The 24,197-nt window shown below is 36.6% G+C and overlaps 1 protein-coding gene and 1 pseudogene across 7 annotated transcripts in view; one reads left to right on the plus strand and one right to left on the minus strand.

Moving 5' to 3' along the window:
- Positions 1–24,197, minus strand: part of LOC135203175 (mitochondrial thiamine pyrophosphate carrier-like) — a 92,585-nt gene that overhangs the window by 13,041 nt on the left and 55,347 nt on the right. The window lies entirely within an intron of this gene.
- LOC135202631 (mitochondrial thiamine pyrophosphate carrier-like) overlaps positions 11,836–24,197 on the plus strand; it is a 28,753-nt pseudogene continuing 16,391 nt past the window's right edge.

A 24,197-nucleotide genomic window follows, 5' to 3' on the forward strand; every position in this document is an offset into this window, starting at 1 on the left:
CGAAATATGATATTATTTAAAGCCCGGGACGCAGTGTTACCATGCGCAAACACCATAAGTGGATGGACAGATGGAAAAAAACAGAGTATAGTCATATACTTAAGAGTCCTAGAACACATTAACATAATACTGTCAACTACAAAGATGAATATCAGAACTAAAGCAGCTTATAGCTACGTTAATATGTTGATATCCATTTTTTAATTAGCGCTGACTAGACCGATAACTGGGTTTCATCCTCTCAACAGTTTGAATTGTCTCGTAGGGCGAAGGTTTCTTTGCAAATTTCCTGCTCAGATAATAGCTTGTGGCGATAAGCATACCAAAGAGGGCCGAGTAAGTCTACTACAGAGGTAAGATGTTCTTGGATTATTATAGAATATAGATATAGGGCTACACTTATATCTGTGAAAGTGACCGGTAGATTAAGTATATAGATATTTAATGTTAAGCTGGTTTCCCTAAAAGGGCGTGTCTCAAGGGAAAGGATAGATAACACAACGGTCACTGATGCATTCAAACCGTAATTGTTGAATCATGGAAGAAACCCGCAGGCAGAAAAGTTAAACATCATTAATCCATTCCTAGACCTACATTGGAGGCTCATTAGCTGCTTATTGAACCAGCTACACAATGCTGCACCAGTCATCTCAATCTTACATATACTACTTTTTAGCTCCATGAATGTAGGCTAAGGCCCATCTTTTCCTATAAATTTTTCACACCATCTATCCAGCACTTCCTATGGTTTCCTCTCTCCTTCCCTACCTAGACGACTTCCATTAGTAGTTATGTTGAATCCCGAATATCATACGAATCAGGCCCTTCCATTCTTCCGCCATAGGTATCATTATTCGTGTTCTATCTTACTGGTTTATATTTACCTCATTTCTTTGCTCTTGTTCACTTTTAATTGCAACTCATTTCTTTTGCAAACACTTTTCAATTATTATTAGTTCCTGCAGTTTCGCTTCACTGCCCCCAATTGGTAGTATTAGACATTCATTCACGACTCATTTTCTTGTCCCAAACCTGACTTTTCGCATTACTCCATTCTGGAAGGTATTTGGCAGCTACGAAGATATCGAGAGAAAACACACACACACACACACACACACACACACACACACACACACACACACACATATATATATATATATATATATATATATATATATATATATATATATATATATATAAAGATAAATGCCACGAAGGAAAAATAAACGAAGGAGTCTGCGAGATCTTTCGGCTGAAAGCCCTTTACTGAAGCAGCTACTGACAAAAATACGAGAAAAGACAATACAAGAAGGTTCGTATAACTGACAGATAGGGATTATAAAAGGATTAGTGCCTAGAATCCGACACACCTGGAAGATAAGAGACCTTCCCAAACAAGCATAAACAAAGGGTGCAATTAAAGGTTTAAGACAATCATCTCAGATACAATCTCCAGACAATTAAAGGATTATAGGTGACAGCTATACGGAACCTGGTAGACAAAAACCCATATTCCAAAAATTAAATTACAAAAAATGGGACGATACATAGAATTAAAAAAAAAAAAAGAAAAAAAAAAATTTTATTTTATTTTTTTTAATACTCTAAGGCAATGATTTTTATTTAAGTCAGTAAATTATATATTTGAGGTCATTCTTAACATGTTACAGATACAAAAGGGTCTAAATTTGGAAAAAGGCCACGACTAACATTGAAATTACAATGAAAAGTAAGTTGTATTAAAGCAGATTCTAAAAGATTTCGTGATAAGACATCTCTTGACCGTGCAATTACTGAACTGTCAATCCAATTAATTCGGTGGTTGTGTTCACTTAAATGAATAAATAATGCATTAGATTTTTGCCCAGTTTTTACAGAGTATTTATGTCTGGCTTAGCCTTACTTCTAAGCCCTTGCTCGACTGTCCGAGGTAGAATGAGGGACAATCCATACATGGAATTTTATATATTATGTTGTTGCTTTCTCTGGGGCCATTTTTTATTAACATTCTTTTTAGTGTGTTATTTATAGGAAGAAACAAGGTTGACATTAAAAGCTTTTAACAATGGTTTAATGGTTTCAAATCCGTTAAAATAAGGCAAACTGAGAATGTTCTTAGAATTTTCTTTCTGTGTGTTGTTTTCAGTTATAAAACTTTTTGTGGGCTTTATTATAACAAATGTCTAATATATGTGAAGGATAGCAATAAATCTTTCCCTATTTTTCTTATGTATTCAATTTCTTGATCCAAATATTGTGGACTGACAATTCGCAATGCTCGTAAAAACATAGAGGAAAAAAATTGATATTTTTATATTAAGATGGTGGCCTGAGAAGAAATGACATAAGTTAAGTTATTAGTCGGTTTCCTATAATACTGAATTTACATTGAAATGGTTCTCTATGTATCAAAACGTCTAAGAAAGGGAGGCAATTGTCTTTTTCTAATTCTAGAGTAAACTTAATCGATGGTACCTGGTTATTTAATTTAGAGAGTAAATCATTTACATCAATACCGACAGGAAGAACAGCTAAACAAATCATCAACGTAACGATACCACTTTACAGGAATATGAATGATATTAGGTAAGTAGCGTTTTTTTTTTCGAAGAATTCCATATACAGGTTTGAGAGCAATGGTGATAAAGGATTTCCCATTGCCATGCCAAAAATTTGTTGATAAAATTCACCATTGAATATAAACTTACAATCACAAATGCACAAACTCGTGAGTGAAATAATGTGACTTATAGGTAGAGGTAATTCATGCTGAGTTAGTTCATTGCTAAGATATTCTAAAATAGAGTCTATAGGGACTTTTAGTAAAAAGAGAACATACGTCAAAACTAACGAATCTATCTGTAGGGCAAAGAGCAATTTTGTATAATTTATCAACTAAATCTAGAGAATTATATATATGAGAATCGGAGATGGTTCCAAGTAACGGGGACAAGATCTTAGTGATATATTTCGAGAGTTTTATGAAATTGAACCAACAGTACTGATAATAGGCCGCATAGGGTTATTTTCTTTGTGCGTTTTTGACTAATCCATATAAGTAAGGTAGCGAAGGAGAATTGACTGACAATTTGCCTAGTAGTTCTGTTTTATCTTTTAAGGATACTTTTCACTATGCTATTGAAGTTTTTATGACTTGATCAAGAGGATTTTTTGTTAGTTTTTTATAAGTCACATCATCATCCAGTAGGGCTTGCATACGTGATATGTAGTCAGCTTTATCTAAAATTACTATACTATTTGACTTATCAGCTTTTGTGATGTGGATAGTATTGTCCTTTTTAAGATCGGTCAACTTTTCTTATAGCGAGCAGGGAAGTTACTTTCATGCTTAACATTGGCAGCTCCGTAACATACCTTTAATCATGTCGACATGATTTTGAGGAAGATCACAATATTTTTCAAATTTACTTAGGGATGACCCAATCATTAAAGCAGAAGGTCTACTTGTTACAAAGAAAGAAATAAACCATATCCAAGCGCACTCACAACATTTTCACTTATTTGTTTACTAGATAAGTTAACAACACAATCTTGACGTGCACAATTAGTCCAATCACTGCTATCAATAAGATTTTTTAGTTTTCTGTCGAGTTTCCTTTTCAGGGCATCTGTAGTCCTACGTAGTTTTTCGTAAATTTCCCGTCGCAGCGAGTCCTTCCAATCAGCCCGGATAGAAATGATTGAAAGAGATCCTTGTTCTTTCCAGTTTCCTTGAATTTTTCTTTCTCTTCTTGCTTGGCGGCTGCTATGTGCTGTTTCAACATCATGGCACTAAATTCATTGAATGGGTGATTGTCATATCTTCTTAGACGGCGTGGCAGCAAGGATTTAGGGAGCACTTGTTCAGAGAGGCACTTCTTCAGGAACTTAAGACGAATTCTGGTTGAATGTGCAGCCACAAGAGACTTGGAGAAGGTAGTGACAACACATCTCAAAAGAGGAAACAGGATAGCGAAAGTAAACGTGGCCCTCATTATGTATAACAGAATCACGAAAGTTAGGAACGTGATCATAAAAAAAAAATTTTTTAAAGATAAATGCCACGAAGGAAAAATAAACGAAGGAGTCTGCGAGATCTTTCGGCTGAAAAGCCCTTTACTGAAGCAGCTACTGACAAAAATACGAGAAAAGACAATACAAGAAGGTTCGTATAAACTGACAGATAGGGATTATAAAAGGATTAGTGCCTAGAATCCGACACACCTGGAAGATAAGAGACCTTCCCAAACAAGCATAAACAAAGGGTGCAATTAAAGGTTTAAGACAATCATCTCAGATACAATCTCCAGACAATTAAAGGATTATAGGTGACAGCTATACGGAACCTGGTAGACAAAACCATATTCACAAAAATGACAGACATACATTAGCAATAAAAAAAAAAAAAAAAAATTTTAATTATTTTTTTAATAACTCTAAGGCAACTGATTTTTATTTAAGTCAGTAATTATATATTTGAGGTCATTCTTAAACATGTTACAGATACAAGGGTCTAAATGAAAAAGGCCACGACTAACATTGAAATTACAATGAAAAGTAAGTTGTATTAAAGCAGATTCTAAAAGATTTCGTGATAAGACATCTCTTGCCGTGCAATTACTGAACTGTCAATCCAATTAATTCGGTGGTTGTGTTCACTTAAATGAATAAATAATGCATTAGATTTTTGCCCAGTTTTTACAGAGTATTTATGCTGGCTTAAGCCTTACTTCTAAGCCCTTGCTCGACTGTCCGAGGTAGAATGAGGGACAATCCATACATGGAATTTTTATATATTATGTTGTTGCTTTCTCTGGGGCCATTTTTTATTAACATTCTTTTTAGTGTGTTATTATAGGAAGAAACAAGGTTGACATTTAAAAGGCTTTTAACAATGGTTTAATGGTTTCAAATCCGTTAAAATAAGGCAAACTGAGAATGTTCTTAGAATTTTCTTTCTGTGTGTTGTTTTCAGTATAAAACTTTTTGTGGGCTTTATTATAACAAATGTCTAATATATGTGAAGGATAGCATAAATCTTTCCCTATTTTTCTTATGTATTCAATTTCTTGATCCAAATATTGTGGACTGACAATTCGCAATGCTCGTAAAAACATAGAGGAAAAAATTGATATTTTTATATTAAGATGGTGGCCTGAGAAGAAATGAACATAAGTTAAGTTATTAGTCGGTTTCCTATAAATACTGAATTTACATTGAAATGGTTCTCTATGTATCAAAACGTCTAAGAAAGGGAGGCAATTGTCTTTTTCTAATTCTAGAGTAAACTTAATCGATGGTACCTGGTTATTTAATTTAGAGAGTAAATCATTTACATCAATACCGACAGGAAGAACAGCTAAACAATCATCAACGTAACGATACCACTTTACAGGAATATGAATGATATTAGGTAAGTAGCGTTTTTCGAAGAATTCCATATACAGGTTTGAGAGCAATGGTGATAAAGGATTTCCCATTGCCATGCCAAAAATTTTTTGATCAAATTCACCATTGAATATAAACTTACAATCACAAATGCACAAACTCGTGAGTGAAATAATGTGACTTATAGGTAGAGGTAATTCATGCTGAGTTAGTTCATTGCTAAGATATTCTAAAATAGAGTCTATAGGGACTTTAGTAAAAAGAGAACATACGTCAAAACTAACGAATCTATCTGTAGGGCAAAGAGCAATTTTGTATAATTTTATCAACTAAATCTAGAGAATTATATATATGAGAATCGGAGATGGTTCCAAGTAACGGGGACAAGATCTTAGTGATATATTTCGAGAGTTTATATGAAATTGAACCAACAGTACTGATAATAGGCCGCATAGGGTTATTTTCTTTGTGCGTTTTGACTAATCCATATAAGTAAGGTAGCGAAGGAGAATTGACTGACAATTTGCCTAGTAGTTCTGTTTTATCTTTAAGGATACTTTTCACTATGCTATTGAAGTTTTTTATGACTTGATCAAGAGGATTTTTTGTTAGTTTTTTATAAGTCACATCATCATCCAGTAGGGCTTGCATACGTGATATGTAGTCAGCTTTATCTAAAATTACTATACTATTTGACTTATCAGCTTTTGTGATGTGGATAGTATTGTCCTTTTTAAGATCGGTCAAACTTTTCTTATAGCGAGCAGGGAAGTTACTTTCATGCTTAACATTGGCAGCTCCGTAAACAATACCTTTAATCATGTCGACATGATTTTGAGGAAGATCACAATATTTTTCAAATTTACTTAGGGATGACCCAATCATTAAAGCAGAAGGTCTACTTGTTACAAAGAAAGATAAACCATATCCAAGCGCACTCACAACATTTTCACTTATTTGTTTACTAGATAAGTTAACAACACAATCTTGACGTGCAAAATTAGTCCAATCACTGCTATCAATAAGATTTTTTAGTTTTCTGTCGAGTTTCCTGTCGGTATTGATGTAAATGATTTACTCTCTAAATTAAATAACCAGGTACCATCGATTAAGTTTACTCTAGAATTAGAAAAAGACAATTGCCTCCCTTTCTTAGACGTTTTGATACATAGAGAACCATTTCAATGTAAATTCAGTATTTATAGAAACCGACTAACAACTTAACTTATGTTCATTTCTTCTCAGGCCACCATCTTAATATAAAAATATCAATTTTTTCCTCTATGTTTTTACGAGCATTGCGAATTGTCAGTCCACAATATTTGGATCAAGAAATTGAATACATAAGAAAAATAGGGAAAGATTTATGCTATCCTTCACATATATTAGACATTTGTTATAATAAAGCCCACAAAAAGTTTTATACTGAAAACAACACACAGAAAGAAAATTCTTAAGAAAACATTCTCAGTTTGCCTTATTTTAACGGATTTGAAACCATTAAACCATTGTTAAAAGCTTTTAATGTCAACCTTGTTTCTTCCTATAATAACACACTAAAAAGAATGTTAATAAAAAATGGCCCCAGAGAAAGCAACAACATAATATATAAAATTCCATGTATGGATTGTCCCTCATTCTACCTCGGACAGTCGAGCAAGGGCTTAGAAGTAAGGCTAAGCCAGCATAAATACTCTGTAAAAACTGGGCAAAAATCTAATGCATTATTTATTCATTTAAGTGAACACAACCACCGAATTAATTGGATTGACAGTTCAGTAATTGCACGGTCAAGAGATGTCTTATCACGAAATCTTTTAGAATCTGCTTTAATACAACTTACTTTTCATTGTAATTTCAATGTTAGTCGTGGCCTTTTTCATTTAGACCCTTGTATCTGTAACATGTTTAAGAATGACCTCAAATATATAATTACTGACTTAAATAAAAATCAGTTGCCTTAGAGTTATTAAAAAAAATAATTAAATTTTTTTTTTTTTTTTATTGTAATGTATGTCTGTCATTTTTTGTGAATATGGTTTTGTCTACCAGGTTCCGTATAGCTGTCACCTATAATCCTTTAATTGTCTGGAGATTGTATCTGAGATGATTGTCTTAAACCTTTAATTGCACCCTCTGTTTTATGCTTGTTTGGAAGGTCTCTTATCTTCCAGGTGTGTCGGATTCTAGGCACTAATCCTTTTATAATCCCTATCTGTCAGTTATACGAACCTTCTTGTATTGTCTTTTCTCGTATTTTTGTCAGTAGCTGCTTCAGTAAAGGGCTTTTCAGCCGAAAGATCTCGCAGACTCCTTCGTTTATTTTTCCTTCGTGGCATTTATCTTTATTTATGGATTTATCACGTTCCTAACTTTCGTGATTCTGTTATATATATATATATATATATATATATATATATATATATATATATATATATATATATATATATATATATATATCATTAAGTCAGGGTAACTGTTAACTCAAGTACCACCTTGCGCATGTGCTCTATATCACGTCGTTTTGACTGACAAGAGAAGTTTTTCGATAATTTGAGATTGAGATAAAATGGTACGACTATCACCAAAACGAACAAAGTCCCATTGGGTGAGAGATAAAATAGACATCTAATATTTTTTGAGACAATGTTTCTAAGGGAAGAAACACTAAGGAACCCCAAACCTGATGAAATAAGCACTACATATCATAAGAGAGATACTTGACTAACATACGCGAATCAGAGATGGTATGTGATTAATCCAGCATAAAATTGCCTTTAATATTGTAAAGAAACAAAAAGTATTTAAGACATTAGCAAAAATAAAACTCAAGTATTTAATCTTTTTAACTGTAAAGCTGCCACGGGAAATGGAAACCAGCATCGAATGTTTAACATGGTTAGAAATGCAAGAGGTTGATTTGAATTTCATTTAGAGTTTTACCCTCGTTTAAATATGTGCAGGGGGGGTGTTAGGCACACAGCCATACCTTCCTGACTGTGATGTCACGGCAATAAATAAAGTCAGGGCCATCAAACCCTGGGATTATAAAAAAAAAAAAAACAAAAAAAAAAACTCTGACTTGTAACTACTTATTAGTATATCGGATAAAAACATCACCTAATTTTTATCTTTTATTTATTTATTTGTTAGATTGTTTTCTTTTCGTTTCTATGACTGATCTCATTTTTCTCCTCTTCCTATTGCCTTCTGTTACTTCTTTCAAATTAATACCATATTCTTTTTGAAGCTTGAATTTCAAGTCATTATTATATAATGTGCCCTGTGGGTTTTTCCCAATGAAGAGGGTTATTCGGCTGAATAATAATAATTTTTGATTCATATATATATATATATATATATATATATATATATATATATATATATATATATATATATATATATATAATTTCTTGTTTTTTCTAGGATACATAGCGAATGTTGTGGAGTGCCGTTACAAAGATTACACTTTGCGATTGCAATACGACGTAACGTACGATGCAATCCAAATTATCCAAGTTATCCAACTCCTAGCTATAATTTCAAGTGCATCCCAAATCAAAGTGAAACGTCCTTTAAATAAAGTGGTAAACCTTCTACGTGACTTTGAAATGTTTTAAAGTATTTTGTATAGAATAGAGAGCAGGAATCATGTATACTTCACTGGAATGAAGTAGGGAGTACTAATGACCAAAGGGACAATCACCTACCAAGGTCTTCCTGTAGCTAATGATCATTGTAAGGAAAATCTATTAAAAAAACAGGTTCCCATTTTTCCCAGGGATGCTTGTGTTTATCCTGCGTTATCCTGTTGGCGCTTTAGACTGAAATTAACCTCCTGTAACCAGCCAGGTTTGCAAAACCTTGTAACATGCTGACTACCGGTAGTTAGGTACCTAGTAGCTAGGTAACAGTTTGCGAGGAACTGCTTTACCTACCTACTAAATTCAGTGAACGTCTTCCGGCGTAATTGCTTTCTCCGGCGAAGGCAGATGTATGGTGCAGTGTTTCTGCAGGACTCTGCCCTAGCCTGCTTAGGCTAGCTTTTATGCACGGTACGTTAATGTGATACTTAAATTATTTGTAAAGTAGGGAAAGTACCTACATTCAGCTAGTTTTGGATAGCTAACCCCTTCACCCTGCACTGCATGTCTTGAGTGCTGGACCGTTAGCTTAATGTCGGGCAAGGTTATATAGGTAGGTACTATGAGGGTTTGGCTCGTCTTATAAAATTGTGTCAGTTGAATGGATGTCTGTTGCCCTATTTTTAAGTTAGTAAGAGTTACCCATGCTTGATATGGTACAGTTTAGCTATCCGCTTAAATCTCCTTTTAAGATACCTACCTAGCCTAATACTAGGTAGGTAGTAGCTATAGGTATGGTACCTTTAATTTCTTAGCAAGCTCATGAACTTTATATTTTTCAGAAATGCTAGTACGTAATTTTGTTTTCTACTACCTAGTAGTATGCATCCTTGACCATTATGGAATTGTTGGTGCAAACCACATTTTGTGGTAGCCCATCCTCCTTTGCTTGATGGCTTTTGGGATTGTTTTGAAGGTAGTGGTATCATAGGGTAAAAAAACGCATGGTACAGGGGTGGACCATGTACGATCAATGTGAACAACCCCCAAAAAAATACATCATAACGCGTCCTGACATCGGAGATGGGCATCAGTCGCGACTTGTTGTTGGTGAGAAACGGAGCTAAAGACCTCTACTCCGGTGTCAAGACGCGTTATAATGTACTTTTCTTGGGGTTGTACACATTGATCGTACATGGTCCACCCCTGTACCATGCGGTTTTTTACCCTATAGCTAGAAAATTACAAGGTACTACTAGTAGGGTCAGAAATGCTTCAATTGCCAGGGCAGCGATACAGAAATAAAAAAGATATTTTATCTTCGGGTAGTTTGTGTGTTGTGATGCAACCTTCTAGTATTACCTTAGCGTAGCCCTAATCTAACTTAACCTAGGCTGACAGGTCCTGATGAACTCCCAACTCCGTCATCTGAACCTGAAATACCTAGTTTTGTGTCATAAATTTAAATGTGAAATACAGATGACCACATTTAATTGACTTTTGGCTCACCAGGTCCTTAATAGCAAACTGACAGTCTCCTACTTATCTCCATATCATTGCATACAGTAAATTCTTTACCTTAAGGTCAGGAAGTATGCAGCTAAACAGTGTATATCTTGTTGCAGTCCTGGTATTTTACTTCTTGAATTAGCTTTTTTCTTTTCTACTGACATTTATTAGTAGATAGGATTACTTTTGGATCGGCAGATTGTCACAGGTTAGCTGACTGGGGAGAGGAAGGTTAGTCTCCTTCCTCCTGATGCCAACACCCTATTAAACTTTGCCTTCACGTCTAAAGGGACCCAGGAAAAGGCAAAGTCCAGCATCTGTCGAGCCACATTTCCAACCACAATGTGGCTGGGAATGAAGCCATGGTAACTGACTCTATACCTCTCACTTCAGAAGATAGTGACAACCCCTCCCTACAAATCCCAATTAAGGCAGTTCTTCATTCTACAGGCTGATGGGGCAGCCTTTTATTGCTATACATGCATGTTTTTTGTAATGGAAGAGCGCCTAACATGTATTAGTAAAAGTAAATTACAAATTCCATAAAATCATATAAAAAAATCTCTAAACTAGAAGAAATACTGAATCTGATTGGACGCATATGAAGTCCTTAAGTAGTTGAGGAATGGGAGGTTTTAAAGTACTACTTGAATTGTAGATCACTTACTAGATTATTTGCCTTGCATTTGGTTATTTATAAAAGTGCCCAGATTGTATCCCTAAAACAGTTAACTTTTAAGTTCTGCATTTTCTTCAGTTTTCAACAGATAAAAGCATTTATACAATACGTATATACGTATTTTTTCAAAATTTTAAAGAATCCCAGATTTTCTGCTGTGACTGATAATTTTATGCAAAATTTTTTTCCATTGATAATGCTATTACAATACTAAGTGCCTCCTTATGTACTTGACAGTCAAAGCTAAAGCATGGTTTACAGTCTGCTTTCTGAGCTCCCAACCTTTGAAATAATAAGTGTATTTTTACAACATATTTGAAATAGTGAGAGGTATGACTTGGAATATTTGAATATTTAAAAAAAATCTGTTTTCCATGTTGGTAGAAGTGGTTCAACTTTAGTACAGTATCTAAATGTGGTTCATAGGGGAAACAACCGAGTGGACTAGCTGATCCAGTCTTGCCCACTTGTTGATCCACCCTCCGAAAAAGTACTTTTAACACGTCCTGACACCGGAGATGGGCACCAGTCATGTGTCATCAGTGGTAATAATATATGGTAATTATTATAAGGGATTTGAATATTTTTTATATCTTTAGATATAATGATTTGATATACGTACTGCACACTTACTATAGATTTCATTAGCTTTACAATTGACATTTCAGAGGTGGTATGGTGAGCCATGTTGGGTATAATTCAGATAATGACGTCAATCTGTCAGCAGCAGACCATGCTGTAGCAGGAGCAGTTAGTGGAATGATTACAAGGGGACTTGTCCAGCCTTTGGATGTTTTTGAAGATACGATTTCAGGTAAGTGAATATGCAAAAATAGTAAGTAGTATGTTGTTCTCTCCTAACGATCAATGCTCATCAAAATTTGGGGATCTCAGAGAACTTGTTGTTAGGTATACTGCCGTATACTAAAGCATGTTGTCCTTGAACTTTCCATGGGGACCATTTGGGAATAATTGGCTAAATAGTTGTGTTGGATAGGTTTCTTTCCAGCATTAGGAGAGTTGGAAGACCCAGACCTACTTGGATGACAACTATGAGAAGTTAGGAAGGAAGATTTGTGTAAGATAAAGCACAAGAAAGATTTTGCAGTAGCCCTTGAATTATGATGAATGTAAGGTGAATGTTCTGAAACAGTTCATGGACAGCTTTAAAGTGTTTGCACCTTGTGAATGTTATTTTAAATGTTGGAGGATCCATGGATACTCTCATTCAATTTGGAAGGAGCTGTTGTGGAAGGTATCTCGTTCATGGATTGAAATTTTAATTTTAAAAGTTCCTGTTTAATTTGTATAGAAGTTTACGGAAGAATCATTGTTGCAGAATCAGTTTAGCAAGGATATATGTTGGGAGTATGTGTGATGTTAGTCCTTAAGTACAATTTACTACAAGGTTAGACAATATTATTTGGTTTATACTGTGTGTGTACACAAACAAGAAACAAAAGCACATAGTACTAGTCTTTGCCAAGTTTTTGTTTTTAGAGTTAATTAAAACAAGTACTAGTAGGATGTATGTTTATACATAATCATATTGTATACACACACAAACTTGGAATAAACCAAAATGTTATTGACTTACCAAAAATCCTGTTTAGAACAGAATTTCTTTGTGAAAAACAAGCTAATTTGACCAGTAGAGTGTCTTCTAGATGAAATGAGTTGCCAACCAAGGAAATTCTCTCAAGATGTTAAAGGTACTGTATACGTACTTGGATTCCAGAGAACAGATTCTAGACAACTCCCATATAGGGCAACCTCTTGACATTTGCATGGATATTTACAAGTAACAGATGTTTCCTGTTTAATATAAAAGTGAATGGTAATAGTGCTTTAGAAAATTTTGCCTTTGTGCTTTTCTGGTCACATTTACAATAGCTTCAGATATTAGCTAAATGGCTTATGTACATTTTACAGTAGAAGTATTTGTCATGTGCGCAGATGGAGTTGAATAGTGGTTTGGACCTTAAACACTGATTTTCTTGTATTACTGTGCAGGCAGTTTGTTCAGTAACAAATAGCTAGTGCACCTCTACACTGAGCTTGTAATTGTTATTGACATGTAAGCTTGAAGAGTTACTATATGGCATCTAAGAAAGAATTTAGCTTTAGGAAACCAATGGTATTGAATGTATGTGAGGCAGTTTTTTTTCTTTCTCTATTACTTTTGAAACTTAGGTTCTTAGTGTAGTTGATTTCTCAATTTGATGATTGATCTAATCCAACAAGAGGATTTTGCAATACTACTATTTACAGCAATTCTAGTGTATTCTTTTTCATGTAGCCTTAGCTGTTCAGATTGTAAACTTTCATGGGCTATAAAGTATTATCACCTGGTTACAATATAGTAGAACTTTTAAATTTACTTTTTATACTATGTTAAATGTTGGAACCTCAAGAATTAGTGCCACAGTAACCCCTTAACTTATCAGATGCTTCAGAGGTCTGGTCATCTGAAAAATAGAAAAGACACTATATTGTAGCCTAAACTTTAACACTAAAGATATCCTAAATCTAACGGTGAACCCATATGACTTCTTGCCTAAGATGAGCTGTAAATGCCACTTCTCTTTTAAAAAGTCTAGCAAAAATTCATCATAGAAATTTAAGAAGTGATAAGTGATGAATTCTGATGCAATGAGGTCTGGCAACTTGAAGGGTTAAAGGCTATGGATATTTGTTTGCATTTGTCTAGAAATGATGGAGTAGCAGCAGTTTGGAGAATGGTGGTTTTGAGAAGTGGCTATGGGGCTTTCTCTAGTAGAAATGGCTGACTGTTGGCTGATGCACAATGTTACTTGGACCAAAGTGTGAAGGTAACTGAAGTTTTAAGGTATTGCTATAGCCTCAGGAAGGGAGGGAAAGTTCTTCAGAATATTTTGATGGCCCTTTTCAATGGAATATTTATTTTAAACATATAGTGTAGAGGTGGGAAATACCACCCTCCCTTAACTATATAACTTTGGACACAGTTTTTTTTGAAATACATAGTTACTCACCATACCTAGTCTTATCTGATTGGTTAATTATGTCGTCTTTTAAATTTCTGTAACCGAAAGGTAATTTTGGCTGTTTTTCTGTGATGGACAATATCAATTTTCAGCAAGAGCTGGTCTTAATTGTTTCAGGTTCCAAACAGAAGGTATAGGCAATTGATTGGGGCCATAGGCTTTTGAATTTAATTTTTTCTAAATTACAAGAATGGATTTTAGTGTCCCTAATTCATGAAGTAACTATCATGGTCTTATCCCAACCAGTAAAGATTCAAAAACCCACTGGCGAGCAAAGTGTATGTTGTCTCCCTAAATCCTGAAATAAGTCGTGGCCATTTCCTCCAACAGCTACTACCCATGTGAAATGTGTCTAACAATACTGCAACCCTTGGGTTAGTTTTGCTTATTTTTTCATCCATATGCATATGTATAGATGGATTTTCCTATTCAGCTTTATTAATTGTGATTGCCATCTCTCTTTTGTATTTTCTTTCACTTATCAGTATAGGTAATTTTGGTTTTTGAGCTTGCTTTGCAATGTCCAATGGGTTTTGGACTATGTAGTTTTTTATGAATATTTGCTGATTACAGTGGACCCCCCCCGTATTCGCGGACTCACACATTCACGGATTTCTCTGGGGAACGTTTCCCTGCATTATTCGCGGAAAATTCGCGCATCGCGTTGTTATTTTTTCTATTGATAAATATCCACAAATTCCTGGTTTTTTTTATGAATTTCATCATAAAATGCACTTTTTGTGATAAAACTATTAAAAAACCAAGTATGAACATTTTTAGTGGGTTTTTCTTGAGTTTTAACTAACAAAAACAGGCTGTTTTTAGCATTTTCATAGGGGCTTCCAAACATTCGCGGATTCTAACTATTCACGGGGGGGTCTGGTACGCATCCCCCGCGAATGTGGGGCGACCACTGTATAGTTATTGCTAATTTTTTAGCCTTTTTGCTCCCATTCATCAATGCTTATTCATTTATTAGAGGTCATTCATAACTACTTATCACTGCTAGAATTTCCTTTAAGCTGAATAATAAATTTTATATAAGTAACTTAACAAGTGCATACGTACTAGTAATTACATGGCTAACAATTTCTAAGTACCGGCAACTAAACTTTGAAAATCGTGGTAGCGATTCTTTTGTTTGTTTTTGGTGTAGATAACTAGCCCTGCCACTTCATGGGGAAGAAGGAAACAACATAACAGAGAGCTGCTATTTATTTCTGCCGGCTTCCGACAAAGGTTGTGGAGCAGTAGCTAAATTTTTTAAATTCGTAGGCTTTACTGGTTGTTATCTTGAAGATATCAGTGAAGTATTTTGGATTCTTTTGGTAGCCTTTTGGGCTGCAGTACATTGGGTCCTTTATTGGTGGCTGGCATGGTGTTTTGGGGGAGGAAGTGCAGGAAGCATTCTTCTATCCTTACTTTTTCACATTGGAAATTTGGTGTGGGGTCTTCAGGGAGTCTGGGGATACTTTTATATTAGAATAACCTCTAGGTCTTTAATGGTTGGTCAGTGGTGTTTGTTTAACTTTTCGTCTAGGTAATAAAGTTATCTGGTTTTTTATGGTGGTAATGCACCCAGGGCAGGGGCAATTTTTATGCTTTATTAGCATTTGGAAAAGTCCTTCGCTGTAAGGCCTCCACTTATGTAGCAGGCGACTCCTTGGCTATACAACCACAAATCTATGGCTTAAGATAAGCGGAAACCAGTGTCAGTATCTTCTTGCACAGCTCTCTTACCAGGTAAGAAGAAAGAAAACAATTGTATCAATGCTAGCATTTTTTCTATTCTCGATTGATTACTTTATTATTGCTTTGGTGTAGAATAGGTCTATGTATCCCACCTAACAATATGGGAATCAGCTAGGAATTACTTGGTAAGTTACTTATGTAGAAATGATATTTTTATAATAAAATAAGGTTTCGTTCTAAAGAGTCCACAATAATACAGTGGTTAAGAGCCCGTGTATAATTTTGTAAGACTACAAAAGAAGCTTTGAAACCCTTCCCTGGGTTCATCTTCAGTCCAAATGAACAATTAGTTACAACATGTACAGAGGTAAATTTTTAAAAAATTCAACTAATTTTTTTTTTTTTTTTTTTATTTTTTTATTTATTTTTTTTTTTTTATTTTTTTTTTTTTATTTTATTAGATTACCTCTGTACAAGTTGTAAACTAATTGTTCATTTGGACTGAAGATGAACCCAGGGAAAGGTTTGAAAGCTTTTTGCAAAGTCTTAAAAATTATACATGGACTCTTGACACTTTGTATTATTGTGGACCCTTTAGAACATTATATATATACTCTCGAGATAGAGTTGTCCCTACTAAAATAAGGTTTAATATATACTTCCCAAGTAATTACAGAATGGGAGACCTCCCTTCCTTCCCTCACATGGACTTGAGGACATAAACAAATTGAAGCTCTCCTCTGTGCTGTTTTTCCTTCTTCCCCATGAGGTGGGTGGGGCGAGTTATCCCACACCAAAAACAAACAAAAGAATCGCTACTGTCTATTTTCACATTTTAGTTGACGGAACTTAAAAGAAAATTGCTAGCTATGTAATTACTTGGTAAGTTTTATACGACATATATAAAACCCTTATTTTATAATAAAATTTAGATTTTTTTAATTCTTTGAATATTTTAAAATAATAATTGTAAATTCTGTTGTGTTGAAGAAATAAGATCTATAATACATCTTTTATGTAATCAAAAAGATAATGTCCTCCTTTCGTTCGTCGTTTTTGATTACATAAGTTGATTTACATCTGGTAATATGACAGTGGGAACCCCCCCCCCACGTAGTTCGCATCTTCCCAGACCTCGCACATTTCTGCGGATTTTCTCGGGAACGTTTCCCCACATTATTCGTGGGAAAAAAAATTTGCATACAGTGGTCCCCCCGTATTCGCGGGTGATGCGTACCAGACCCCCCCCCCCCGTGAATAGTTAGAACCCGCGAATGTTTGGAACCCCTATGAAAATGCTAAAACAGCCTATTTTGTTAGTTAAAATAAACAAGAAAACCTACTAAAAATTTTCATACTTGGTTTTTTTAATAGTTTTATCACAAAGTGCATTTTATGATGAAATTCATCAAAAAAACCAGGAATTTGTGGATATTTATCATAGAAAAATACCGCGAATGTGCGAATTTCCGTGAATAATGCGGGGGAAAGGAAAGGAGGAAACGTTCCCCAGAGAAATCCGCGAATGTGTGAGTCCGCGAATCTGGGGAACGCGAATACGGGGGGTCCACTGTATTTGCAGTATTTTTATATGAGAAATATACACAAATTCCTGGGTTTTTTTTTATCAATTTCATTATAAAATGCTCTTTTTGTGATAAAATTATTAAAAAAAACCAAGTTTGAAAATTTTTAGGTGTTTTCTTAAGCTTTAACTAACAAAATAGGCTGTTTTTCAGCTTTTTTATAGGGGTTTCAACTATTCATGGGGGCGTCTGGCATGCATCCCCGCGAATACAGGGGGACCACTGTACTGTAGTAAGTACCTTAGAAAGATATACTGCAGAAGACATGGCTTTCATTTACTGTGACTGTTGGTAGTACAGTCAAAACTTCGGTTTTCGTTAGTCCTCTTTTCATATGTTTCGGTTTTCATAGACTTTTTTTTCTACAAAATTGTGCCTCGGTTTATCATACGTTTCCTCTGTTTTCGTACATTTGGAACGCTCCATCCAGGCCCAGCGCGTGACTGGGCCCCATATCAAGTGCCTAAGCAAAGCATCCCATCTTCTCTCGTGACCCATTCTGGCTGTTTCTCACTGAACAAGCATCACCTTGCTCGTAGTCCACATCACTGCACGTTTGTTGTGTTGTATGCTAATTTTGCCATTAAACTAATTCCAGTCCAGTAATACAATTGAATTCAAGAAAGAATTTATAGCAAAGTATGAAAGTGTGCATGTGTAGCTAATCTTGCTAGGATGTACGGCAAGTCGGCGTCGACAATCAGTTCTATCCTAACAAAGAAAACATGAAATCCAAGGCAGCTTATGTTGCAAATAGGTCACGTCTTTATTTAAACAGAGATCGCAACTAATGGAAGATGTTGAGAAGCTGCGTTGGTGTGAATCAATGAAAAACAGTTAGTGGGGGATAGTGTGTCTGAAGCAATCATTTGTGAGAAAGATAGGATGTTGCATGCTGATTTAAGAAAATGCCAATAACGAAGTGCTGCTCTTAGTGTTTTTCAAGGCCAGCAGAGGCTGGTTTGAAAAATTCAGAAAGCGTGTGGGCTTGCATAGTATCGTATGGCATGGGGAGGCTGCAAGTTCGGATAAACATGCCGCCAAAGAATTCATTGGTGGATTCAGAGAGTATCTGGAGGCTGAAGGATTCCTTCCTCAACAGGTCTTCAAATGTAATGAGAGGCCTGTTTTGGAAAAAATGCCAAAAGGACCTACATCACGCAAGAGGAAAGTTCATTGCCAGGGCACAAGCTTATGAAGGATAGGCTAACACGCTTGGTCTATAGGAATGCCAGTGGAGATTTCAAAGTGAAGCCCGCCTACTTGTGGTATCACTCTGAAACTCCCCGAGTATTCAAGGAAAAACAGTGAGATCAAGAATAAATTGCCTTGTGCCTGTGATGTGGAAGGCGATTGATACAAGAGATGTACCGGAATGTATTTACCAGAGTGAGGAGCAGTGTTGGGGAGACAGAAGGTTTTGAGGTGAGAGTAGGATTACACCAGGGGTCGGCTCTGAGCCCATTTATCTTTAACATAGTGATGGATGTTTATAATAGAGGAAGTAAGGGAGACAGTACCATGGAACATATTGTATGCGGATGATATTGTTTCGTGTGCAGAGAGCAGGGAAGATCTGGAAGTGAAAGTTGAAAGATGGAGACAAGTACTGGAGGACAGAGGAATGAGAATAAGTAGATCCAAGACAGAATATATGTGTACCACCACTGAGGGGGATGATAGAGAAAGTATTCAGCTTGGTGGAGAGCAATAAGGAGAGTTGATAAGTTTAAGTATTTGGGATCTTTTGTAACGCTGGAGGAAGTATGGAAGAAGAAGTAAAACATCGGGTACAGGCAGGCTGGAACATGGAGAGCGGCCTCGGGAGTTCTTTGTGACAAAAGAGTGCCGCTTAGGTTAAAAGGAAAATTTCACAAGATGGTGGTAAGAACAGCAACTGCTGTATGGTACGGAAACAGCAAGCATGAGAAAAGCAGAGCAGAAGAAGATGGATGTGGCAGAAATGAGAAATGCTTAGGTGGATGTCTGGGGGTAACAAGAGTGGATAGGATCAGAAATGACTACATAAGGGGGTCAACTAAGGTGGTGGAAGTATCAAAGAAAGTGCAGGAGGGGAGGCTGAGATGGTATGGACACCTGTTGAGGAGAGATGAGGACCACGCTGGGAGACATACTATGGGAGTGGAGGTGCAAGGAAGAAGAAAGAGAGGGAGACCAAGAAAGAGATGGAAGGACGGTGTGAGAGGAGATTTACATGAGAAGGGAATTGATGAGGCAGAAGCGCAAGATAGAAATAGATGGAAACGGCTCATCCGAAACGGCGACCCATATAAAAATGGGAAAAAGCTGGGAAGAAGAAGAAGAAGAAGAAGGAAGATGTGGAAGGCCTATAAAAAGGCATGGGTCACGAGGAAAATTTTGTTTGAGTGGGTCAATGGAGTGTTTGACCCGAGTGTGAAAAAATACTGCAAGAGAATCAATTGCTCCTCAATGTCTCCTGGTAATGGACAGTGCTCCTGCACATCCTCCTGGCTTGGAAGAACCAGCTGTTAGAGGAATTTAAATTCACTACTGAAGTTCTTGGCCCCTAATACCACTAGTACTCTCATTCAGCCCATGGACCAACAGATCATTTCAAACTTCAAGAAACTACACCAAGGCACTGTTTCAAAGGTGCTTTGAGGTGACCTCAGATGCTGAATGACCCTAAGAGTTCTGGAAGGATCACTTCAATATCTTCAACTGCATAAGCTTGGTGGGGAGTGACTTCCAGGACAATGAGTCTGCTGGGAGAAAAATTAAAATTGAGGCCAGTGTTTTACCTCGAGAGGGATTTCAAAGGGTTTGAGGCTGACCCCGACAACCGTACACCTCTGGTTTGTGTCTCTGGGGAAGTCCATGGGCTTGGATGTGACTGGCGAGGATGTGGAACAGTTAGTGTATGCCCACAGGGAAGAGCTAACCACTGAGGAGCTGCAAGACTTTTAGTAAGGAACAGCAACAGACAGCAGATGAGGAATCCAAGGAGTAGGAGGAAGAGGGGATACCATGTCTACTTCAGTGATTTAAAGAAAAATGTTTGCAATTTGGGAGTGATATAAAAAACTTTGTTGAGACGATACCATCCTAACAAAGATGTTGCAATCAGTGTCTCTAACATGTTTAATGACAACAATTTTTATCATTTTTGTCAGATACTGAAGAGACATCAGAAACAAATATGTCTGGACAGTTTTGTTATTCAGTGGGGGTCCAGTGACTCTCAAGCTTGTCCTAGTGCCAGTTAAAAAACAGTGGGGAAGTGACTTCAGACAGTGCCACTGAAAAACAAAATGTAGAGAAGTAATCCCAGATAGGTTCTTGATACATGAAGTCCTTCTGGAGAGGGACTCCAATTCCAAACAGTATCCTCTCCTCTTCCCTCTCTCCTCCATCTTCCACACGCTAACAAGAGTCTTCCATAATGTAAGAGTGATGTTCATCATCATATCTTATCGCGCCAACATTGTATCCACTGCATAGCAGCCTGATTACATTTGTAGAGTTCCAAATCTGTACAGATTGGCCCATGTTCACAACCATGAAGTGTGTGATCCATTGTCTAGATGGGATGACCACTTATGACCACTTGGGCACTCAGCAGAGGGAGCAAAACCACCACTTATGAAGATATGAAGCTCTTGCGGGATTTCAGTCTTGGTCTAACCACCTGATAATCATAGAATGGGGTGCCTTCATCATTCTCGTTTATATTTTTGTGGCCTTTTGAATGGGCTGTGCGGCAGATGTTTGATGGTGCAGTTGCCCTACCAATCTATAGAGTGCTGGAAGGGGTGTTGGTCTTAGGGCACCAGTAATTGTATGACATGCTTGATTGAGTTAAGCATCAACTTCATGGGAATGACATGACCTTTCCCAGACTCGGTGATCAGTATTCGACAGTGGAGTAGGTGAGTTGCCAGAGCGGTTTGTCTTAGGGTTTGAGGATTTGTTCCGTTTGTCTTAGGGTTTGAGGATTTGTTCCCCAATTTATTTTGAATTGGCAAGTTTGCTAAGGAATTATTCTGGGTAGCTACCTTCTTTACTTTCCTTACATGCTCCCTAAAAGATGGTGTTCGGTCTAATGTAATGCCTAAATAGATGGGGAAGCTATCATTCTTCAGTTTCTTATTCCTGATGGATGTTCAACTGTTTTTGACTGGTAGTTTTCAAGATGGAAAGCACATACCTATGTTTTGTCTGGGTTGACATTTAGGAAGTTTTTGCTTGTAGTATTCATTAAGATCTTTCAAAGCATCTGAAAATTGCTTTCAATGATAGTAAATGAATCTGGCTGGATGGCTAGGCACAGATAATAAATGTTCATTGTTAGTTTCATTATTCCTTCATATTTATTTCTCACTGTTTTCTGTATGTCAAACTGTGCTTATTCCTGTAAAATTTATTTTTTGTTAGTATTTTGGAGGGTCTGGAATGCATTAAAACTATTTACATTATTGCCTTATGTGGAATTATTGCTAGGCTTTTGTAAGTTTCGGATATGTTGGAGGTTCTGAAATGGATTATTTGGGTGATTCACATTTCCCATGCTGTTGACAAGGAATGACACAGATCAATAACTTCCTCTTTTACATGGTTAAATAAGTCATGTTTTAATATTTCAGCTCCAAGTTGAACCAACATCAAAAAGAGGAGGAGGATTGTATCATGGAGTCTTTCAGAGCATGCTTAAAATCATTAGAACAGAAGGTGTAAGAGGACTATGGAAAGGTCATGTTCCGGCACAGATTTAAGCATAACCTATGGTGTAGGGCAGGTAGGTTGGTTGCTATTTCATCATTGATTGTATGATTTTCTAGTTTTCTATACATTACAGTTGTAGTTGTATATAACTTAACATAAAACTTTTGACTCCTGAAGAGTTTATTGGAATTCATTGTAAAGAAGTTCCTGCTCAAAAAAAATTTCAAATGAATGGGAATTAATCAGTAATCACAGCTTCCACAGCTTTTGAAGTTATCAGTGTTGGTTTTTTATTATTCTGCAATTATGTCTGGTTGAATAATTTAGCATTTTGCATCTTAGATCGCTTAAACAGTCCCTACTCTCTGTGGATTTTGGGAATTGCTATGAGACGTTAACCTGCATAAAGGTAGCATAGACTTGTGGTATTATCCTATACAAGAATTTTTCTTTGAATGTGGATGCTGACTAAAACCAGTTTTGGTAGTTTTTATGACCTGTATTAATTTTTAAAAAATTCTTGTAAATGTTCTCTTTCAGTTTTGGAGTTATGCAGTTTTAACAAAAGCAGTAAATGATGTGACACATGGAAAAACACAGTTACCTGCAGTTTGTGGGGGTTTAGCTGGAATATGTGGCACACTAGTGTCAATGCCGTGTGATGTAGCTCGAACAAGATTAGTTGCTCAGGGTACACAGGAGGTAAGATTTCTGTGATGTTGCATTAAACTTTAGTAAAATTATGAAGAAAGATTTTTAGCTAACAGGAATCCTCTAGTATGGACACCACCCTACTTGCAAACAAGTTACGATCCTGACGGCAGTTTGTATGTTGAATTGTATATAAGTTGGGTTACTTTTCATACCTTTTCAAGTATAGTTTGATATGAAATTTGAACTTTTCTGGTGGCAAAGGGGAGCACTCTGAACAAAATTTAATTTTGCATGAATAGAACTTACCTGGCAGTTATATAATATATATATAGCTATAGTCTCTATCGGTCCGGCAGATTTTTCAAAACTCCGCGGCAACGCCGAGTGTAGGTGTTCGGTTAGGTGGTTAACAACCCTTACAGGGTGGTACTTGGAATCATTCCCATTTTCTATTCCTCAGATCATCTCTGCCGGTTGGACTGTCAACATCGTTGCTAGTCCGCCGTCGGGTTTTTCGCTCGCTTCCCTGTGTCGCTGTATTTTCTACGAATTGGTGACGTATTCTGTGGATGGCAATCGCTTTTTGGCTTGTGTTTATGATTATTCTTTTGATTGTTCTTTGATTTGCGATGTCTCAGAAACAGTTTCGAGTGTGTGTGAATGAGGAGTGTAAAGTGAGATTGCTGAAGGTTTCGGTGGATCCTCAGACTGTTTGTTTGGGTTGTAGGGGTTTTGAATGTGCATTGGATAAAACGATGTAAAGAATGTGAGGTTTTGGATGAGAAACAATGGTTGGATATGAAACGCTATGTGCGTAGATTGGAGTTAAAGTCAGGAGGGCTTCTAAATCTAAATCTAGGTCTGGAAAGTGATGTTAGCGTAGACCTTTCTGTTCCCTCAACCCCTGTAGTAGTTTGAACCTGGTTCCTGAGGTAGTAGCTCCTTCTCCTGTAACAGAACCTGTAGCTGCTTTGGATAACCCTCAGTTTGTCAGGTTGGCGGCTGAGATGCAAGTCCTCAAGGATCAACTTGCAGCCTTTAAACAAGGTAAGAGTGAAGGTGAAATTAGTGATAGTGCTTGTGAAAGTGCAGTGGAGGGTGGCAACTGATTGATCCTGTCATGCCCCTAGGTCTAGACCTCTACCAAGCTCCCAGGACCAGGGGAGAAGGTACGTCGATGACTGTAAGGGGGTGAGAGGAACTGATCCTCGGTCAGCCGTCGCCTCAAGCAGTCCTGTTGCATTTCCCCAGGCTGCTTATGACCGCCACAGAAAAGGCGCCTGTCGGAAGTGGTAGCGTCTTCTCCGAGCCCCTCTCCTCGACGCAGATGGCAGTATGAGGAGTCGAGACCGCTCAAGAGGAGGTTAAGCAGCGT

Source organism: Macrobrachium nipponense, chromosome 33 (assembly GCF_015104395.2).
Source record: "Macrobrachium nipponense isolate FS-2020 chromosome 33, ASM1510439v2, whole genome shotgun sequence".
Classification (NCBI taxonomy): domain Eukaryota; kingdom Metazoa; phylum Arthropoda; class Malacostraca; order Decapoda; family Palaemonidae; genus Macrobrachium; species Macrobrachium nipponense.